Raw genomic sequence first — 11,058 nt, forward strand, 5'->3', positions numbered from 1 at the left:
AAAAAAATCTCTCTCTTACTTGTAAGCCCCCTTTATATATTGAAAGGCCATAGTAAGGTCTCCTTGGAGCACTCTCCTCTCCAGGCTGAACAACCCCAACTCTCTCAGCCTCTCTCTGTAGCAGAGCTGTTCCAGCCCTTGGACCGTTTCCGTGGCCTCCTCTGGACCTGCTCCAACAGGTCCATGTCTGTCTTGTGCTGGGGACCCCAGAGCTGGACTCCGGGGGGTCTCACCGGAGCAGAGCAGAGGGGGAGCATCCCCTCCCTCGACCTGCTGCCCATGTTGCTGCCATCTATCCTATGATTAAAATGGTTTCTCCCCCATCACTTTGTTACCGCTTCAGATACCCATCCGCATCTTGAGGGAGCCTCCCTGCAGAAAGCCACCACCAGGAACAGGTTCATTTCTTAACGCTACTAAAAGATATGACACTGGCACACAGGAAAAGTTACATGACTTCTTTACACACCTACTCTCAGTACTAGAAACAGAGCCAGACTCTTCGCCAGCCCCATTCCTACAGGGACTCTGTGGGAAACTGGCTCACACTGAAGTGATGGGAGAGGAGGTTACAGAATAAAGAGCCAAAAGGAGGAGTAAGGGGTGGGGAGGACCGGGTGGCATTCACCAAAGAGGTTAACAGAGCTCAGAGCTGGAACAGCTGACCTGGTTACAGCCTTTTTTAAAATCACCTTGGTACGTGGAGGCGAGAGTGATGCCAACTCTGTAAGACGAGGGTTGCAAAGAAAATCCTGGTAAACTGCCAGCCTCCAAACCCGACACTCATACAGGACTAATTAGACAATATTATACAGACTAGAATTAGTGGACACTTGATATATCTGTATAAATACAATATACTATGGAAAAAGTCAGTGTGGCTTCTGTAAAGGGACTTCCAGCCTCACAAAAGGTTCCAGATACCTGGATTTTTAAGATCAGCAAGTCTCTCTCTTCAAAGGCTTCTTGTAGGGACACTGAAAGGCCACACCGGAAAAGGGACTGTCCCTGCATGGATAAACAACTGGGTGAAAGATAACAAAGAGTAGGAGTAAACGGTCATTTCCTGCAAGGGAGGGACTTCAGAGCAGAGTTTCACAGAGGCTGAGACCTGTGCTGGACCAGGACACCGTTTGAGTAAAACACAACAGGGAGGTGGGTGGGATGTGGCCAAGGATCCTGATGATAATATTCAAGGCAAGGAAGATAAGCAACCATGAGGAACGGCAGAAGGACCTTACGACTCTAAGTAACCTGGTAATAAAATGGCAGATGAAATTCCACATAGATAAAGTGATGCATACATTGAATAAAAAAAAAAAAAAAAAAAAAATCTCAATTTCACACTAAAAACGATGTGCTCTGAGATGGCCTCAGCAAGCAGGAGATCTTGGGGCTGACAGGCTGCTCCATGAAAGCTCTGGCATCGCTCAGCACGGTTGGAAAAGCCAACAGCCTTTTACCAGTGTTAAAGAAGGACAAGCGCACGAACAGCGGACGCTGCTGTGTCACTGTGAGCACCCACGGTTCACCCGCATCCCCGCCGGGGCGTACGGCTGTGGTCACCCTCGCCATCCTCCATCACGGAAATAGAGAAGAACAGAAACAACTCCGGAGAAGAGGTACGGGCTGGCTGGTGTAGGAAGAACACTGGAAAAACAAGAAAGCTGAGGGGGGAAAGAGAGAAAAGAGCTGTAAAATCTGGAGTAACCTGGAGAAGGAAAGCCCCTTAAAAACTGAAAAAAGAGACAGTGCTTCACACAACGGGTAAGTCGCTAGGTGGAAAGCAGTCAAAATGCTGAGAGGGGTTTCAAACATGCTTCTCCTGTAGCCTCCGCTTGAGCCAGTGTCAGAAACAGGACTCGGGACCAGGCAGACGTTCAGTCTGCTCCAGTGCGGCTGTTCTAAAGGAGCCAGGAGCGAGCGTCTTCCCGGAGGGCTGTAGGGACAGCGCATTAACAAATGAGCTAAGAGAGAGGTACTAGCGCAAGCCAGAAAGAAAAAAAATTGGTACCTCAAGTTATTAATCATTGATAAGTTACAGCCAATTGGTATTTAGTATTTACTTGTCCGACAAATCTCACGCAATCGGCACACTTGAAGGGCAGCAATGATTTATTTCTGTCGATAACTCTCCAGCACAATCCTCCAGGGAATTGGATTTTGCAGACACCCAGATCGATAAGGTTTTGCCACAGATTGCAAAGAGAGCAAGAGCAGGCTGAGGAATACAAATCAAGCTGGGTATTACCACAGAGGTGGACATTTCAAGTAAACAGCCCTGAAGAGTGAAGACTTTACATGAACCAAGGAATAAAGAAGATCATTTCCGTATGGCTACATGGAAGATCACTGTGTACTTCCTCCCAAACACTTCCATTCTATTTTATTTTTTTAATATACCAGGAATCACAGTAACCACTATGAAAATTCTTCTCCTTTTAAAAATAGTTTAACTACATATTTGTATGTCAGCTAAGTAACTCCTGTGAATGAAGGTCTGCTGTAATTAAAATTTAGTCATTTCTCAACTACTTAAAAACATTTACCGTAAAAATCAGGAGATTTTTAGATTTTTAAGAGGAGATGTTGCATGCGAGACAGCACACCTGCAAGACACACATTAAGAACCTTAATTATTTTATTTCTACGCCATTTAAAAACGTATTAACATCAGGGCCAGCCCCATGTGCACAATCCACCACCCAGTCCCTTGCCTGCCTACAGATGTTTCTCTAACCTCACGCCCCCAGGTTACGCAGCATTATTCGTCGGCTGCGTCCCTGAATCTGTAACAGAGCAAGACTTCCAGGAGCTAACAAGGAGTCAGAAACTCACCCTCAAGGTAGCATGGAAACCATCTACACACAAGAAATACATCACCCTTCCAGCCTCTCTATTTTAAGCATGAGAGAGATACAGAACTTTACAGGTGATGACTTGTTGTATGCGAGCCTGGCACGGCGGCACCACTCACATGTGTCCGACACTGGGAAGTCACCGTGAGCAGGAGCCACCACACCCTGAGCCACAAGCTCCATCGGTCATCCCACCAGCCGCGTGTTCCCAAGGCGCACCACAGCTCTCCTTAGGTTTAGACCCAGATGTCATTTTTCCACATTCCTCCATCACTTTAGTTCGATCAGAAAAGCAAAGTGGAAACAACCGGCTCCAACGTGCTGCGTGTTTTGGGAGGGCTTTGGGGATTTTTAGAAGAGAGGAAGCGCTGCGCGCAGCTACCTACCAGGCAAATAAAACAACCTGGGAAAGCGGATTAATGGCTGAGCAGAACACCGCAACGGGTGCTCAAAGGAAAATAATAAAATGCAATTGTTGGCCACCTCTCCAGCACCACCGAATACACTATTTGTACTAAAAAGAACAGTAGGCACAATCTGCTGGTCATCCATATGTATGTCTTCTCTTAGTACTTCAACACTACTTAAACGAGGTCAGGCACACACACTCAGACTTGTTTTCTGACAAATTTGTAACTAAAAAGGTGGAACTAATATCTGAAGAGCTGAAAGCTGGTATCGTGTCCTTATTTAGGCAAAAAAGCTGGCTGACTCCAATGATTTTCATCTAAGCGAGGTAATAAGGAGAAATCCTTCACTCCTGTGTAAAAACGTAAATCCCAGGTCAGCGAGTCATTTAAGCATGTGCCTAATGTAAAACTTGAAAGAAATCCTGCTAATAACCAGGCTGCTTGCATATTTACAGTTAGGCATGGGCTTAAGTACCTGGATGATCTAGAAATACCCAATAGCCCCTGGAAAAAGAGACTAAAACAGGCTGGTTCGTGAATTAATCACAGTGGTATGAACAGAACTGCTAATATTAAACTGCAGGGGGGGGACGTACGTGTGTGTGTGTGTGTGTTGTTGAAGCATCTGTTCAAGTTCAGGCATATAAAACATTTTTCAGCCCAATGACTCCATAGGGAAATGCCTCATACATCAGCTCATCTGACTCAATTTTTCCATCACATTTCCCTTAATACAGTTTTGTCCATAAATACACTATTTGTTTTTTCCAAATATAGCTTTTTATTTATAGAGTCAGAAAACCTTGTAATTTGTGTTATTACTTAAAGCCCTGGGTTCTTCTGTGAAACGTAATCATTAAGGAATTATTAGCCAATATTGAGGTACGAAACTAAGTTATCTACATTTGCAGAAGGAAAAGGGATTTCTTTTTGCTACAATATTTACCGTTCTCAGTATCTCCTTCACCAGAAAATACCTAGTAACATCGTAACTGCCCAGCCATACATTGCTGTACATCAATTTAGCCCACAGCGCATCCGGGAACTTTTACCTTAAATCTTCGATTTACACAAAAGAAAGCCAAGTTTTTAAAAATCCCAACCAGATCTTCCAGACAGTCCACAATTTGGGGAGAACTGCGCGTCACTACCCAAGCAGTGATAACAATTCATATTTATGGTACAAAGAGGTCAGAAAAGGAAATCTAACATTGCCTTCTTCCCCTCCAAGAAGTATTTTGAAGATAAATTCTTTTTTGTGGCTTTTAACAGAAAGCGAACAGCCTACCAAAGTCATGACGAAGAAGGGCCAGTGAATAGATAATTTAGACATTTAAAAAGTATGGGGTTTTTTCAGAGGCAGAATTTAGACATCAAGCAATACTGAACACAGCAAGTGAAATGTGATTTAATAGAATTTGACCATTATTAACCACAACTTGAGTCAAAAAAAAGCACATAGCACATTATTACATGGCACAAGTACAGGACAGTGGAATTCCACTCCCACTGCTTGCAGGAAATGCAAAGACCAGCTGGAAAGACTGATAATGAGGTGGGGTTCTGCAATAAAATATACATTCACAAAGCACGGCAAAGGGGATCGCTTCCCCAGCAGTGCAGCCACCCTCGAGGGGTTGACCGGGCTGTGGTCCAGGCACCAGTTTTCAGAGGTGCATCGGTGTGTTCCTATGCGCTGGGCAGGGATGCTAGCAAGGATCGTGGTTCTCCATACAGGTCAGCAGTGTTAAAGTAGAGCAAGCATAAAAAGTAGGGAATATTAATGGAACTTTTTTCACGGGAATAATTTACTTCCTATTAACCAGATTGAAAATAAATAAAACTGGAGCACAAACTTCATAAAGCACTTTGTTGAGTGGCAGCACAAAAAAACAAAAGCTGGAAGCAGGGTGGGAAGAAAAGATTACCTTCCCTCCTAATGAGACAGCAGCGCCCATCCTCTCGGACCGCAGAGCGGCCAGTCAACAAAGGGGTCCATTATCTGCCGAGGTTTTTACTCCAACTGTTTAACAATCGTCACCATTGTCCGAGTTTGTGCCACTATCCAGGGAATCCTGTCTGAGCAATGAGGCGAAGGCGTACACGAGGTACCTGCTGCAATTCACTTTGCATTGCCGATGTTTAAAAAAAGAGACGGTGAAAATCTGAAGCAGCTTTAGGAAAGAGCCACAAAATTGCCTCCCTCTGCCCAGCTCGATGCTAATAGTGAGGCTACAGACTGATTTCATGACTTTTCTCAGCCATGCGGCCCCTCGCGGGTTCTAATGATTGTGAGGGGAACGCTGGCAAATCACCAAAATTCAACCTGATGAGCACAGTCTGCCTGGCTTCCCCCGTTCCCGGCTCACACGTATCCCGTTGTGCTTTAGCAGCTCAGCTGAAAGCTCACCACGATATAACAAGTCATTCCTCACCAACATCACGGCTTGGCCAAAAAAGAAGTGTCAGCGGCACCGCGAGCGCCTGCTGGCTCCAGCTCCCCCAGCAGAAGCACTCGAGGCACGGGAGTCTCAGCAACCCCGTCCATAACGTACCCAATGTAGGCGCTTTCAGGATTAAACGACTCCTGACAGCGTGCTTCTAGGTTGGTTTGTTGGTCCGAAGTGGCTGAATTACACCTACATACAATTGCAGGCACTACAAGAAGGGCACTGGACCTCACCCCTTGCTTGGCAAAAAGTGATGTTTTAGGAGAGTTTGGAGGGTTTTTTTGGACTCACAGAAGTTGCTTGCAGTCCATAAATTACTAAGTCAACAAATCTGTGTGTTAATATTAATTGCAAACTCTCCATCAGCAATTAGATTTCACAGCTTATAAGAATTTTGCTCTTGAATCTTGCCCTTGTCAGCTATAAAACCACCCAAAGCCAGAAAAGACCCTTTAAGATAAAGTTTCACCTAAGCAACACAACTCCCAAACCAATTACCTTTTGAACCACAGAAAATTCTTTAGAAAAACTGTGTCTACAATTAAAACACTTCAGTATGTACTAAAATCTTTGCTAAATTCTTAAAATTGGTCTAAACTTACCTAGCATCTGATCACTGCTACACCTTTGTCCTCACAAACGCACTCATAAACTGTTAATGAGCTTTCTTTTAACCTTCCCTCTGTTAAGGGACAGACGGGACCACTGGAATCCTCACTGTCAGCACGTTTTCCGACCCGTTCGGGGCTCTTCTCTAACTCGTTCAAAGCGAGCCACCATGCTCTCAGTCTGTGACCCCAGTTTTTCAGTTATTTACTGATATTTGCATCACTTGCAAGTTACCTGTGATGACTTGGATGTTTGCTTTGAAGTAACAGGCAAAAATAATCATTAATGAAGGGCTAAGAACAGGCACCAATGGAATCCATCTAGAATACAGATATTTCATGACAATTCCTCTCTTACAATCATGCATTCAGACCTGTGAGTTGCTTTAAAAAACCCAAAAAACTTAATGTTGTTGCATCAATTACGAAAACAGTTTTTCAAATGAAAATGTTGTCTATTAGCAATAATTCAATAGCCCACTGCATCAGTAATAATACAAACTCACAATTCTAGCATTAAAAGTAGTAAGTAAAAGTACAAGTTGATAAGGTACAGCCAGTCATTAAGATTTCTTGAATAACTTTTCACAATTTCAACTGATCTGAAACTTCACAAAGCCAGTTTTAAAAGCCACTGCAAAGATGAGAGAAGCTGGGTGATGAACCCAAGTAGCCACACAAACAGCAGCTGAACGCGTTTTCAATACAGTTAAAAAAAAGATGGTCTTCTAAAACAAGTTTCAGGTGATCTGAAACCCAAACCTTCAAACATATGTGTCAAAGCGCACTAACATATGTTCCTTGTTCCGTTTTGCCCCATCCTTTGCCATTTCAATTCAGAAATGTCAGTCAAATTACCGTTTTTCGAGAAATACACTGCAAAGGGATCGTTTCCTTACAAAGAGCCACAGAAATACTCCCAGGGCAGGCACCCAGCTCAGTACAACCGACCCGGAGCATGCAGCCACCCGCTCGCAGCGCACCATCAACCCCAGCTCACCTGAGCTTTTGCTCCGAGCCCCCTCACCCCCTTACCTGGCCTCCTCCTCGGCCGCAGACATGGTCAGAAGCCCCTGGCCATAAGGATCCCTGGCTGCCCTGTCGCACGGGAAATCCCTGCGGTCAAACTACTCTACCTCGGCTTTAATCACCAGGGCCGTCTACTCATTAGGAGCTTTTGCCGCTGACCAGAGAGAGGACGGACGCCGAGCAGCCTGCGCATTCGTCAGAGGCAGAAAATATGTTAACGGCTCACCCCACCCACCGCCAAGCCCTCCAGATCCGCTTCAGCCACCAGCACGACGCGAGGGGGAAAACAAACATCGTCCCCTCCTGCCTTTTTAGAACTGCAGAAACGCTGGAGTTAATTTTAGGATTGCTGGAAATGCGTGGCTTTCAGCTGTTTGCAGTCATATGGGAGAATAAGGAACAGCACAATAAGGCTCAAATTACCTGTGTGTTTGTATATTCATTTTCTTTTAAAAATTCTTACATACCTCGCTTCATAGAACGGAGCTTACTTGTTCCCCCAGGAAAGCACAAGCATAACCTTAGAATGTACTTGGAAAGAATCAAAAATACAGAGAAGGGCACCTTTCATTTTCCTAATCGCAAGTCTTGACAGAAAACAGTAGCTTTCCCCTTTTAAATGACCTGAAGAAAGGTGGGATTTGGTAACTGGACTGACGGCTGGTTTGCTGAACATCACCGTGAAACAGATTTCTAACAGAATGGGACAGATTTTTTTTCTACCAATTATCCTTGACTTAGAGTGGGCAGAAGACATGGAAATAATAACAACAATAATCAATTGTCGGTCAAATGCAAAGTTTTTGTTCTTCCTCTTATTTCTAAATACTAAGTAAATAGCCAGTGAAAAAGCTGAACCCGGCATTACCAACTGTTGCTCGAGAATCCATACTGTACATCCATGCCCTAATTAAAACCTCTGTGCACTATCTCCTATTTGTAATCATTTTGACGGTGGAACAAAATCAGCACTTCCCCAGAAAGCAAGGTCGCAACGACCAGAAAGAGTCAGAACTAATTCCTACCAGTAGAAAAGAGAATTGGCTAAAAAAAGCCAGCAAAAATAACTGTACAAATGTCATTCTTGTGAAATTTTACAACAACGGGTGAAAGTTAGGCCCAACAGAGGCCAAAACTTTCATTATCCCATAGAGGGGACGGATTTTTCTCCTCGTGCTCTGCATTCAGATCGAGCGCAGAGAAACATCAAACCGCGCGGCTGTAGCCCCAGTTAGCTTGAGACAGGGTTAACTCAGGCTATCAACAGCATTATAAACGTTTATCTGGCCAAGGAGAGCAAGGAGCTGCTGATTTCTCAGCTTGTGTTGGTGCTACAACAGCATCTGCTGCCGTGGACTGAATGCTCGGGGATTTGCCAGGCTGAGGAGCTGGGATGGCAGAGCCAGCTTTGCAAGGAGAGTGCACTAGCGAGGTGACAGACGGTGTCTCTTAAAGTAAAATACCTGTTACTTGCAACTAAGATCAGCATCACAGGAAAAAGCAAAATTTACCACTGAAGGTGGTAAAAACACCTGGAAGGCTGTGTACTATCAGCACGCAGCACCCTCCTTCTCACGCCAGAAAGCCGTGACGAGGGTTTGCATTTCTTCACCTGGGAAAAACACATTAGAAATGCCCGTCCCGGAAAGCCACCTCCCCGCAGCAGGACCCAAGGCGCGCCCCTGTCCCCCGGAGCCCGCCGGAGAAAGCTCAGCGGGACAAAGGCGACGGCGTCAGCCGCGGGCGAGCAGCGGAGACGCCGGGCTCCGGAGGCGCGACCGGCACCTCGCAACGTTGGCCGGCGGCGGGGGGCGCGGCGGCTCCTCTCGGCCGCTCGTTCCCCATAGAGCGCCCGGCTCGGTCCCCTCAGGCTCTCGCCTCCTCTCAGCCCCCTCAGAGCCCGCGGCTCCACTCAGGGTCCCGCCTCCCCTCACAGCGCCCCGCTCCCCTCAGAGCCCGCGGCTCGGTCCCCTCAGGCTCCCGCCTCCCCTCAACCCCCTACGGCTCGGTCCCCTCAGAGCCCGCGGCTCCACTCAGGCTCCCGCCTCCCCTCACAGCGCCCCGCTCCCCTCAGAGCCCGCGGCTCGGTCCCCTCAGGCTTCCACCTCCCCTCACAGCGCCCGCCTTCCCTCGGCCCCCCGCGGCTCGGTCCCCTCAGAGCCCGCGGCTCCCCCGACAGCGCCCGCCTCCCCTCGGCCCCGCGGGCGCTCAGTCTCTCCCGCCTCCCCTCAGCCCCGCGGGCGCTCGCAGGCCCCCGCCTCCCCTCAGCCCGCAGCCCCCCCAGAGCCGCCCCCCGCTTCCCCTCAGCCGCCCCCCGCCTCCCCTCAGCCCGCAGCCCCCCCAGAGCCGCCCCCCGCCTCCCCTCACCCGCCCCCCGCCTCCCCTCAGCCCGCAGCACCCCCACAGCCGCCCCCCGCCTCCCCGCAGCCCGCCCAGAGCCGCCCCCCACCCCACTCACGCCGCCGGCGCCCGGCGCGGCTCCAGCCCATGGTCGCGGCGGGGCCCCTCGGCCGCCCACACGCGCCGCCGCGGCGGGCCCGCCGAGCCCGGGCGGGGGGCGCGGGGCGCATGCGCAAAGCCCCCCTCCCCCCCCCCGCGAGCCCACCCACCCACCCGGCCCCGCCGCCACGTGCCGCCCGGCGCGCGCCCCCGCCGCCACGGCGTGGGGGGGGGGGGGTGGTGCGCGGGAGGCCCCACGCGTGGGAGGCCTGGAAATGGGGGAGGGGGAGGGAAGCAGCTCTGCGTGGGGCTGGGAAGTGGCCCAGGAAGCTCCTGTGCGGGGGGGGCTGGTGCGGGACTGGGGCTGCGGGCGGCAGGTACCTGGGGTGGGGACAGAGGGACACGGCTGTGACACCAAGCGATGGCCTCGGAGCTGGGTCCCCTCCGGGACTGGATGGGGACAGAGACACAGAGCAGGAGGGGACAGGGACATTGGGAGCAGGACAGGGACAGGGTGGGGACAGGGACACCAAGAGCAGGGTGGGGATGGGGACACTGGGAGCAGGACAGGGACAAGGACACTGCAAGCAGGATGGGGACAGGGACACGGGGAGCAGGACAGGGACACCAGGAGCAGGATGGGAGCGGAGTGGGGATGGGGACACGGGGAGCAGGACAAGCATGGGAGCACTGAGAGCAGAATGGGGACAGGGACATTGAGAGCAGGATGGGGACATTGGGAGCAGGACAGGGATGCGGACACCAGGAGCAGGGCTGCAGCCAGGGTCACCTGGAGCAGGATGGGGACAAGGACACTGGGAGCAGGGCTGGGGCTCACCCCACTGGGAGCTCGTTGCTCAAGGCGGTGCGTCCCCTCGAGGACCTGTGAAGTCAGTGGGGATGGGGGACAAACGGGGACAACGGAGGGACTGGCACAGCGTCACTCAGTGCTGATGGCCCCGCTGTGGATGGGGGTGTTTGTCCCCTTGGCGGGTCCTGGTGCTGAGCCCCGATGAACTCGTGCCAAGGATGGAGCCCCCCAGCACCCGCTGCCCTAGCGAGCAGTTCCCTGTGTCAGCGTGCCTCAGTTTACCTTCACCACCACCCCGGGTGGGCACATCCCCTGGAGCACCCTGCACCCGGCAAAGCTCTTTTGCTGGCGAGGGGGAAATTCCAGCCGCTCGGAAGGGGCCGGGGGTCAGGGTCCGGCCGCACACAGCCCCCGTTCCCAGGGAAGAGCCATTTCCGTGGAAAATTCCCAGCC

At 50.0% G+C, this 11,058-nt stretch overlaps 1 protein-coding gene across 4 annotated transcripts in view; it reads right to left on the minus strand.

The window, feature by feature from the left end:
- Window positions 1–9,867, minus strand: part of GJC1 (gap junction protein gamma 1) — a 29,376-nt gene extending 19,509 nt beyond the window's left edge. The window contains exon 1 of one of the 4 annotated variants that reach the window (XM_075171172.1): window positions 9,814–9,867. The gene's annotated coding sequence lies outside the window, so the exon portion shown is untranslated. Of the gene's footprint in view, window positions 1–5,196; window positions 6,078–7,361; window positions 7,538–9,813 lie in introns of those variants that run through there. The other 3 variants (XM_075171174.1, XM_075171171.1, XM_075171173.1) reach the window with 3 other exon arrangements.
- Between the last annotated feature and the right edge of the window lie 1,191 nt (window positions 9,868–11,058).

This window comes from Calonectris borealis, chromosome 22 (assembly GCF_964195595.1).
Source record: "Calonectris borealis chromosome 22, bCalBor7.hap1.2, whole genome shotgun sequence".
NCBI lineage: Eukaryota > Metazoa > Chordata > Aves > Procellariiformes > Procellariidae > Calonectris > Calonectris borealis.